Below are 12,338 nucleotides of genomic sequence, written 5' to 3'. Positions count from 1 at the left end.
TTGTTGGATTTGATTTTGATTGAACTTCATGAGTTAAAATACGCCAAGCGAAATATTTATATTGCACACTGAACAAAATATATTTTTTTGGAATAAATATATCTTTTTACCTTTCGGCATAAAAGAAGTAAATATACATACGTAAGAGTAAAACATACCTACTAAATGATTTTCTTCAGCCTTTTTTATGGTCAATAGGCTATTAAACTGCTCCGCTTTTATGAACTTGTTGTTAAAATTGCTCGAGAGATTGTTCTTTGGATTTAGGTCTAGACTAATTGCGGTTCACTTCAGCACAGGAATGAGGCCTTGCCAAAATAACTAAAAGCACCCCAAGTCATAAGAGAGCCACCGAGAAAGTTTCGGGAGTGACGCGTGTGTCGGGGCTCGCGATTATCTCTTAAATACTTCTGAAAACCGTCAGGACCATCAATATTAAATTTTCATCATTTTCATTGCTAAAAATTATGGATTACCATTCATCATCCCAGAACTTACAATTATCGACTTTTATTTCGATTTACTTTTAGCGCTATTTTTCGAACTGAGACTCCCGATTCTCTATGAACTGACATATAATACCCTTTTCTCGGTAGGGAGCTGCGTTCCTCTTGGCATAGTGTCCTAAAAAGTTATTTTCCCAGCAACAAAATTATTTATTTGCTAAGGGAAACTACTTACCTTACCTTAAGGAGTCTTTTAAACTGTGTAAAGTGTATAAAAGTATTAGGCAATTGCCACAATAAGAAATAAAATCTACATGAAAGCACTTGTCCCTTATAACTATTTCCTTTGAGAAAATGAAATTTCAAGCAACGCTTAAACGTAACGTAAATTGAAATAAAATACAAAATAATTTGTCGAGTCTATTTCAACATCTATATCTTTTTCATCGCTGTATGTATATATGGCATTATCATTATTCTTATTCTTTTACGTGTACATATTGCATTATAATTTTTCTTATACTTTTACTTGTTGTTCACCGCTGGTTTTTTACGCTGTACGAAATTTTCTGGATTGTCGAATTTTTATTTAAATAAATAATTGTATTAATAAATTAGTTTTTCAACGAGTTTAATTTTGAAACTTAAGTGATTTTTGAAACAGTGAATCCGCCGCATCATAATTCAAAACGACCGCTAGTTCGTGCACACATTTTAATACCTTATAACGCAATTCAAGAAATTATTGTGCAGCTATTTTAGAAGAATAATTATGAAGTTGGTTTGCCCCATATAATCTCCCTATTTCGCTTAGTATAGGGCAATTCTCAATTAGGTGCAAACCATCTGGATTCATCACATTACCATGACAACATAACAACAAAATTTATATATTTGCCATTATAATTTTCAAATGCCTCCAGGCCAATCACACTTATTTTTTAATTGTCTCAATACGAAAATACGAAATTGTTATAAATTTCAATTCATCCTCATTTTTAACATGAAATTTCAAAACAATTCTGCACACTACGTCTTAGCGATTATTTGATATTTATTATTCTTCGAAATGGGAAAGGAATTAATTTTATATTCTCCTTAGTCTTCCGAGCACAAAGAAGATGCATGCTCTCCCTTGCTACTAACATAACAATATAGAAAAATCATAAATAGATTCATATATGTAAAGGGAGATTTTTTAGCTATTATCTTTTTAAAAGGTTGGTTTAAACAGCTGACGCACGTTTCGTGTTTTGTTTCACTGTCAAACATCTTCAGGTTGGTCTATAATTTAACCAGGAATCGTCTTACAAACGAACAACGTTTGCAAATCATTGAATTTTATTAAAAAAATGCGTGTTCTGTTAAGAAAGTTTATCGCGCGCTTCTTCCATTTTATGGTCAGTTTAATCGACCCACTGAAGCGTGACTAAATTTAGAACCAAATTTACATTATTGGACATCAAACCACCAACACGCTCTCGTAGAGTGCGAACTGAAGAAAATATCGCAGCTGCATCGGCTAGCGTTAATGATGACCATCAATTATCGATTCGTCGCCGTTCGCAGCAATTGGGCCTCTGTTACTCAACAACGTGGAAAATTTTGCGAAAGGATTTAGGTGTGAAGGTTTTCAAAATACAGCTGGTGCAAGAATTGAAGCCGAACGACCTACCGCAACGCAGAATTTTTGTTGAATGGGCTCTTGGAAAGTTGGCCAAAGATCCACTTTTTTATTGAAAAATTGTGTTCAGCAACGAAGCTCATTTTTGGATCAATGGGTACGTAAATAAGCAGAATTGTCGATTTTGGAGTTAAGATCAGCCAGAAGAGTTGCAAGAGCTACCAATGTATCCAGAAAAGGTCACAGTTTGGTTTATGGGTCGGAGGTATCATTGGACCGTACTTCTTCAAAGGTGCTGCGAATCGTAACGTAACTGTGAATGGTGAGCGCTACCGTGAAATGATATCCAACTTTTTTTTGCCCAAAATGCAAGAGCTTGCCTTGCGTGACATGTAGTTTCAGCAAGACGGTGCCACATGCCACACAGCACGCGTAACAATGGACTTGTTGAGAGGCGAGTTCGGTGAACATTTTATTCCACGTTCGGGACCTGTCAATTGGCCACCCAGATCGTGCGATATAACGCCTTTAGATTATTTTTTGTAGGGCTATGTTAAAGCCCCGTAGCCGAATGGGTTGGTGCGTGACTACCATTCGGAATTCACAGAGCGAACGTAGGTTCGAATGTCGGTGAAACACCAAAAACTAAGAAAAACATTTTTCTAATAGCGATCGCCCCTCGGCAGGCAATGGCAAACCTCCGATTGTGTTTCTGCCATGAAAAAGCTCCTCATAAAAATATCTGCCGTTCGGAGTCGGCTTGAAACTGTAGGTCCCTCCATTTGTGGAACAACATCAAGACGCACACCACAAATAGGAGGAGGAGCTCGGCCAAACATCCAAAAAGGGTGTACGCGCCAATTATACAGGGCCCGCCACCTATCGTTACGGATTTGAACTAGGTATTATTTGAAGAATGGTAACACTTAGCTGTCATCTGATTTGACAGAAAATTAGTTTTATTCTTCCGCTGAACGAAAATGGTTTTGTATACGCTCAAAGGACCGACCACCCAATGCGTTTTCGCTTCGCTTCATGGGCTTGGGATCGAATTGAAGAAGATGAAGACTTTTACCGAAAAATCATCTTCTCGGATGAAGCTCATTTCCATCTCGACGGGTATGTTAACAAGCAAAATTGCCGCATTTGGGGGTCAGAAAACCTGCACGCACTCGAAGAAAAGCCGATGCATTCACAACGAGTCACTGTTTGGTGCGGAATTTGGTCGAGAGGCATCATTGGCCCATTTTTCTTCGAAAATGAGCGAGGAGTGGCCGTAACCGTCAATGGAGAGCGTTACCGGGCCATGTTGAACGAATTTTTGTTCCGAGAAATTGAAGAGGAGGATATTGGTGACATTTGGTTCCAACAAGATGGCGCTACTTACCACACAGCGAATGCTACCATCAATCTTTTGCGCACTGTCTTCGAAGATCGCATTATCAGCTGAAATTCTGATATCGTTTGGCCGCCTCGGAGCTGCGATTTGACGCCGTTGGATTATTATCTTTGAGGTGCCGTCAAAGACCAGTATTATGCCAACAAACCAGCAACAATTGATGCACTGAAGACCAACATAGGCGATGTCATAGCTGAAATACAGCCGCATACAATCGAAAATGTGTTGAAAAATTGGACCGATCGTATGGGATAGTGCATGGCTAGCCGAGGCAGCCATATGAATGAAGTTGTATTCCATCATTAGCCGGAAGGATTGTACTTCAAAATAAAAAAAACAGTTTGGAAAAATATTGAGTAGTTTCTTTTTTATAGCATTTTTAATTCCGTAAAGTTATATGGCGGACCCTTTATATATACCTATATATGTTAAAGTTCATGTCTATTCAGACAAGCCTGCTTCAATTAAGGCATTGTATATAAGCATTTATATGTCAGATACCGGCCGAAACATTGGAAAGAGTATGCCAAAATTGGACTAAGCGGATGGACCATTTGAAGCGCAGTCGCGGTCAAACATTTGCATGAAATAATCTTCAAACGATAAATTATATGGGCTGTACTATCGATTTAAATAAAAATTTCATGAATTTTTCTGAATTTTACGTTTGTTTTTTTTGAAAAACTTTCCTATAGCTCTTAAAAAATCACCCGTTATATGCAAGTACGCAATATTCGCTTCAAATTCTCGCCCGTCGTTTAATATTTTACTTGCTAATTTGAAATTTCATATTTCAGATGGCGTTTGTACGCAGAATAAATTAGTTTAACTAGAAGGTAAACATTGATATACCTACTTATATATAGATGAACCTACATACATACACACATACATGTTTTTATGATAGGAACTACATATGTAGGTCGAGGATATTTGAGTGAGAATTCGAAATAATCAGGGCTCCAATCGCCATTACTTGTGAACTTATCGGCAACTGTGCGAAACAAAATTACGTGATGTGGATCAACTCAATTTAAAAATAAAAAAAGCAGGAAAGTCAACGGCAGTTGAAAAGCTTTTAGAAATAAATAATTCACAATCAAATTAAGACAGTATAGTTGTGCCTAAATTCGGACGGACTTAAGTCGGAAGTTGGTGGCTGGACTTTAATTTAATTCGTCCATAAAAGGCGCAAGAATACTTTTCGAAGAAATTTTATTTATTGCAAAGAGTAAATCTTGCTATAAAATATGGAACTTAATCTCAATCAAATTACTTCTACGACTGGCTTTATGGCAGCCCATTCTGTTATTTTTTAACTAATATGTAAACGGTGAGATGAAAATCGACAAAATGCCAGGGTATTCCACTTTTTTTAATTTTTTCATTACAAAATTGTACTCGTCTGTTCCGTTACTTCGGCAGCTACTTCTTATAATTTTTTTATTTTTTTTTTATTTGAAAATTGGAAAAGTAATGAATTGCAATCACAATGAATTAAAAAGCATTCGCGACTAGGCCATCAGCTTTAACTTCTTATAATTTTTATATACATACCTACATACTATATATAGAAAACGTAGGGCAGGCACATACGCTGTACCCGCCTATTGCTTCGCGACTGAACATTCTGTTAATCGAATTTCTCAGTACGTTTTCGTGGGTTTCAACACTTTAACCTCTCCCATTCATGAACAACAATATTTCACGCTTCAAATCTCTCCATTAAGGAGAAATAACATAGAAAAGGTACATCGGATCCAAGGTGGATTTAATAAGGTGACAGCATTCACCCAGCTGAATTTTTCGCCGTAGGTATGGCTTACGTCAAAATGATATGCTTTGTTTGTATGTATTGGTATGTCTACATTCGTATGTTTACATTTGCTTGCTGATTTTGACATGATGCTTGCACCAAACGCAACAACAAATACACGTAGGGTTTTACTTATATGTGTTTGCTGTCACCTGTAATAAATTCGCCTTGATCGGATCTTTCAGCCGGTCAATTGACACCACCTTTTCGCATGTTTATTCGATTTTCGAAGATTTCGGAATGCCTTTAATATGTCTCAAACATTTCCTAGCGAAAAGCGACCTCTTTCCTAAATATTTCACCGAACTAAACATAATAAATTAAATCTTTGATCCGTCAAGGATGTTATTTTCGCTGTCAAAGCCAAAAAAGCGATAGTTCAAATTCAAAACGCTAAATAAACCACCACCCAGAAATTGTGTCAGCTGACTTCGCGGTAGCACATTTGGTCTTTCTAATTTCAAAAGTCTATTAAGCGCTTGTGTTTTTTCTGGATTGCCCATAAAACCTTAATTTTTAAGCAGGCTTCAAAAAGAAATTTAAAGAGGTCAAATAAAAGTGCTGAAAGTGCGCTTCTTAAGGAAAAATTATTCTTCTGTCAAATTTGAAATCGAATGCGAGTTGCTTTAACCCCCTTCCGGTCTTTTTAACCCATTTTATATTTTGTGACATAAGTTTGATATCCCTCTGAAAGGTCCTCCCAGCTTCTACAATGGGGATTAAATGGTAAGCCCAGCTTTTCTACGTGAGTACCGATAATCCAATGGCCGGTATGCACGTTACAAGTTTGGAAATTGAGTGGCGTGGAGTCCCCAGGTCCTGTATCTATTGCACTGGGGCAAAGGTTTTTGGAAATCGCACATGAAGAAATGGAGCTCTATCTGATCAGCATTTTTCTGAGAAATAAGTTGTGCAATTCCCTTTTATGGTAACAATAGTCAGAGGGATGCCGATGACAGGGTGGGAGACTTCTGAGACCAATTCAATCGAGCCTTTCTTGGCAAGCTCATATGAAACTTCTTTGATTATCGGAACACTCGCTGCCATAGAAGCCATATTTTTACTGGTGTTCATTTCATTACTATGTTAAAACAACCATTCATTCAAGCAGGTAAGCTAATGCTAAGAAAAACAAAATATAAAACAGCCAAAATTAATAGAGTTGGTTTGGTATGATCAAAATTTTCATTAATAATCGAAATGTTTACTTAATAGGTTTGAAATACATAAAAAATATCCAGTAACTTGCCAGAAATTTAATTTCCAAGAATTCGCTTTCAAAGAGAAAAATATTAAAAAAAGTATCTGAACGCAAAACCAGTAACAACTTGCAAGTTTCAAGAACAGCTGATTATATTGTTGGCGTGAGAAATCACAAAAAGTAAACATTGTATCAGTTGAGCAACTTCGTAGTAATTAAAAAAAGAAATAAAGCAAATAAAATGCAAAATAGCAAGCTTAGCATCACATGGTTTTATTTTGTTCACAATCATTTGTTTCATTTCATTATCGCTGAAGGGTGAAGGACATTCCATTAGTAATTGCATTGTTGTGGCAATCGGAGATTTCTTCATATTTCCTTTGAATTTCTTCGTTAACCAACAGAAGGTATCTTCTACGCTTTCGATTTGTATTTCGGAAAATGCAGTAACGACGACTGGAGGCTGTGGTTCAGAAGTACATACCTCGGTATCATTGGCCGATTCCTATTTAATATATGACTTCAAATAAAGTTATCTAAAATATATTTACTGACATTTTTCATTTTTATCACCATTTATATGGAAACTTTTTGTACAACTTTGGCTCAATTCGCAAATTTTAATTTGTGCTTATTTTTATTTTCCCATCAGCTGTTTTTCTCATTTGCAAATTGTTACAAGTAAAAATTTATCTAGTAAAAACTTGCAACTTCCTCTCAAAATGAAATGCCATTTTGCTCTCTCACTTTCCCCTACTTTGTAAGGTTTTTGGATACATGAACCCCAAAACTTGATAATTTGTAACAAAATGATCACAAACAGACCGAATACTCACAAAAATCAGTTTTTTTAATTTTATTGTAATTTTTAAAATGAAACTTGGTTTCCAACCTTTATAGGTGCATGGAACACTTTGTGATTCTTGGCAGTGAAATACTCGATACTTTTTTCCGATTCAAGTAGATATTTACTTGATGCTTTTTCAAGTTTGGTACTTGGTTTCGACATTTTTTTGCAATATTTGATGTATGGCGGCCGCCGTAGCCGAATGGGTTGGTGCGTGATTACCATTCGCAATTCACAGAGACGTCGTTGGTTCGAATCTCGGCGAAAGCAAAATTAATAAAAAAAAACATTTTTCTAATAGCGGTCGCCCCTCGGCAGGCAATGACAAACCTCCGAGTGTATTTCTGCCATGAAAAAGCTCCTCATAAAAATATCTGCCGTTCGGAGTCGGCTTGAAACTGTAGGTCACTCCATTTGTGGAACAACATCAAGACGCATACCACAAATATGAGGTGGAGCTCGGCCAAACACCTAACAGAAGTGTACGCTCCATTTATATATATATATAACGCAATAACTATCATTCTATCAAGTCAAAGTAAGCCATGCAAGTTTCAATATGCCATTATTTTTTTAGGTAATTTCGAACTGATTTCGAAAGGTTGAGATTCTGCAATACCTCTGCTTGGAAAAACTGCTAAAAATTTAACTTCAGTAAATATTATATAGTCTGAGTTTCGCTAACGACTTTTCCAAGCAGGAGATATAATTACGCAGAAATATAGAAATTGCTTTTTTGTGCCCCAGTTACTGAGAGCGATTTTTTGCTTAAAATGTTATGCAAATTACTAATTTTTGTAAATTTTTTGATTTTTATAATTTACATTTTTTATTCAATACTTGAATACATGCGATAATATTTATCGTGAATTACTTAGCACTTTCGATAATAGAGACAAGTAAAAGTATCAACACCAGGGTATTATCGAATGATGACTAGTCATATTTCGGTTATATGAACAAATCACAATACAGGTAACTCTCCTATAACACGGTAGACAGGTTCCTAGAAAATGCCGGGCTGTATGAAGCCCAGAGCCAGTACAAAAACGGCTTAACACCTATTAAAAACATTTTTTTTTAATTCTAAACCTTGATTTTTATTAAAAATATAAATGTATATTTACACAAAACAAAAAACATTATTTTAATTTAACATAACTCTAATTTAATAAATTTCTTCGTCGTCACTGCTCAGTATAATGAACCGAGAACGTTCTTTCGGTGGAATGATATCGCCTTCACTTTCAGAACTGTTTTCTTCATTTAAAGTTCTTGCAGCATCTTCCCTTTTAAAAAATCTGTAATTGTACTTTAATTGCTGGTTCTTACCAGGTCATTGTAAATTTCTTGGTATGGAGCTAGACGGTTTTGTAACTCCCTTTTGAGTTTTCGGCTTCTTTCAGTAGAAGGGTCTGCATTTAATAGAAATGACTCGAAATTTTCAGCTAAGCTTAGGCCTTCTTTTAATTTTTTAATGTTAAATTACTAACTGCACAATCTTCATCAGTGCTAGTGTCCTCAGCATCGATTTGATTTACAGCATCGGATGCCATTTCCATCAAATCCACTTCGTCAACTTCTTCTCCCACAAGTACATCTTGAACATCCTCAATAGCCATATCCACAAACCCTTCGCTTCCGATAGATTTAAAAAGTTCTAATATGCCAAAAATTTCATTTTCTGACGATTCACGCACGTTTTCTATTTCAGCTGAAGTGAGCCATGTTTTCTTCCAACCCGCATTTAACATTGATGTTTTCAGTTCTTTCAGCGACAAAGAAATCAAGTCGATACAGTGCTTGATTGAAAATTTCTTCCAAGATTCCATTACAGAAATTCAGTTTGAGTCGGTTACGTCTAAAATCCACTGTAAAGCTCTTCTTATGTAATACTTTTTAAAAGTATAAATAATAGCTTGATTCAATGGTTGGAGCAACGAAGTAGTGTTAAGTGATGACGTTGGGATGATTCAAATCTTGTGGGTGACATGGAGTATTATCTAATAGTAATAGTACAGTAGGTTCTGTTTTTATGCGGCTTTTTTTTATGCGGTTTTGAAATAGTGCGGTTTTTTTTAAATTACAAAATGCATGTCGACCTATCGGGAATTGTACATATAAACAAGATTCTAAACCAGCTAAGCAAAAGCTCATCACAGATTACATCAGAAATGCTAACCCTACAAGTATGGAACCGCCTGCATAACTATCTAGATCAGACGTGTACATTTCCTCAAGTGACGAAAGTGATTTTACGCCAAATCCTAAACGAACGCGCAACATGTGGGTATTGTCTGATTCTATTTCTGACTTAAATTTATTTTTCGATTCTGACGCTTCTTAAATAAAGATATAATTTTCAAAAATACAATATTTTGTTTATGCGATTTTATTTAATTATTTCAGATTCATGCGGTCTATGGAACGTATCTATAGTTATAATATGGGACTAGTGCCCTTTTTTATGCGATTTTATTACATTATTTCAGATTTATGCGGTTTTGGCATTTGAAACGTATCTATAGTTTTACTATAGAACTAGTAGCTTTTTTTATGCTGTTTTTTCTTTATGCTGTTTCTTGCGGAACGTATCTACCGCATAAAAACAGAACCTACTGTGCCTTAAAGCTCAAACTTTCTGCCTTAAACAACGTTCAACGACTGGCACAAAACAAATTAAAAACCAGTCTTAAAATAAATTTCCAGTTACCCAAGCTCTTGGATTTGCTTTCCACTATACGCCCACCATTTTTGGATGTTTGGTCGAGCTCCTCCTCATATTTGTGGTGTGCGCGTCTTGATGTTGTTCCACAAATGGAGGGACCTACAGTTTTAAGCCGACTCCGAACGGCAGATATTTTTATGAGGAGTTTTTTCATGGCAGAAATACACTCGGAGGTTTGCCATTGCCTGCTGAGGGGCGACCGCTTTTAGAGAAATGTTCTTCTTAATTTTGGTGTTTCACCGAGATCCGAACCGACGTTCTCTCTGTGAATTGCGAATGGTAGTCACGCACCGACCCATTCGGCTACAGCGGCTCTGTTTGTTGCTCTGCTATAATGTCTTTAATTTTTCCTGGATACGTCCTAGCGGCTTCATGATCAGCCGACACCGATTCTCTTTGGATTCTCATGCTATGAGTTGCAAAATACTTTTTGAATTTTTCGAATCAACCTTTACTTGCCACAAAATCTGGGTTGACAGAGGGTTCTTCTTGTTCTTTAAGATGTTTGTAAATTTTTAGTGCTGGATACGTCCTAGCGGCTTCATGATCAGCTGACGCCGAGTCTCCTCGGATTCTTATGCTATGAATTGCAAAATACTTTTTGAATTTTTCGAATCAACCTTTACTTGCCACAAAATCTGGGTTGACAGAGAAATCTTCTTGTTCTTTAAGATGTTTGTAAATTTTTAGTGCTTTTTGTTTGATGATATTACCATCTAATGGATGTTTTTTATTTTTGAGAGCAATTATCAATCAAAATGCTGAGTACCTTTTCTATTTTCTTAATTAATGACGTCCGGGGGCGAGCTGCACGTTTTCTTTTTCATTTTTCTTGATAGTCCGGACTGTGTTTTTCCAATGTGAGATGCTTTTTCTCCTTTCAAAAGACGATCCAAGATTTGTATCTTTACTTCTAAAGAAATAAATTTCCTCTTGAACGTTGGCTTGGGATTGAAATTTAATGTTAAAAAGTTATTCTTTAACACACCACGGCGCAGACGCCGCCCAACAGCGTGAGACACTTTTGTTTTCAGGCGACGGAGATGAAAAAGAATAATTTCCTCAACGCTCACTGAGATCGAAATGTATACATCTCAGTAGCAACACTGTAATTTAAGACGGTAGCATCGTCGCGGCTATAGAAGTACACAAAGATTTTTGCAATTTTCTTATCGTGTTAGAGCGAACCCGTGTTATTGGACGCCGTCTTATAGGAGGGCTACCTGTACTCACAATATCTGCTGGCGGAAAAAGTTAAAAGTTTGTGCGTTTTATATAACATTTAAAATTCGGAAGATTATCTCAGAAAAGTTATAATTTTGTTCACAAATCTTTGATTTTGTATTATTTTATATTACCAAATGGTTCAAGCACTAGAATTACCCAAATAAAGAAATCATAAATTCGTTTGCCGGCACAGCAAAAATAGGCTATCAAAATCTAGATGCCATACTAGCCCAGTGAAATTAGGTAAAAAAAAGGGGTCAACCTCGAAATGAAAGATAATAAGCTGGAAATTGGTAAAAACCTTTGTTTTGTCGCCCTAAATATTGTCTCAAAAGTCACAAATGCTATCGTGTGCGCGTCTTAAGATATTGAAGGCCAAAGGTCACAAACAACGACTTTTCGCGAATATCTCGGTTCCTATTGCTTAAATGGTATTGCCACCTATTATGAAAGTTGTAGAGTATAAAATTCCCTACAACTTTTGTTTAAACTTTTTTTTTATACGATCAACCGTTTTTGGGGTAGAGCGCGAAGAGTGCGCAGCGTACAGTCATATGAGCTAATGCAGGGTCAAGCGTGAGTTACGGTTATCAGTACGTTGTACTCGTATAAAGTCAATTATTGACAAAAAAATTATAATTATTAAGCAATGCCCATTATTTCTGTACTTATTATTAATTATTTATATTTAATTAATCAACTATGGTTCTGGATTATCTATTTGAGTTATATTTTAAGTTAAAACGACATTATTTATGTTTCCTTTAAAACGTGTAAATTTTTAAATACTTATATAACTGGAAATACTTGTCCCTACCCTATGAGCATTTCTATAGCCGGGACGGATGTTCTATTGCATTCAAGGTCACTTTCTCTTTTAAGGGACCACTTTATATTATAAGAGCCCAACGTATTGTAAGACGCCTAAGTGCGAGTGAGCGCGGTATATACTCGCACGTTTTATGGTTTCGTGTGCAGTGAGATATTGTGTTTAGTATAGTCTAGATTATTCGTTAGTTTGAAATTGTATTTTCACAACGACGGATGTAC

Source organism: Anastrepha ludens, chromosome 3 (genome assembly GCF_028408465.1).
Source record: "Anastrepha ludens isolate Willacy chromosome 3, idAnaLude1.1, whole genome shotgun sequence".
Taxonomy (NCBI): domain Eukaryota; kingdom Metazoa; phylum Arthropoda; class Insecta; order Diptera; family Tephritidae; genus Anastrepha; species Anastrepha ludens.
This window is presented reverse-complemented; position numbering follows the sequence as displayed.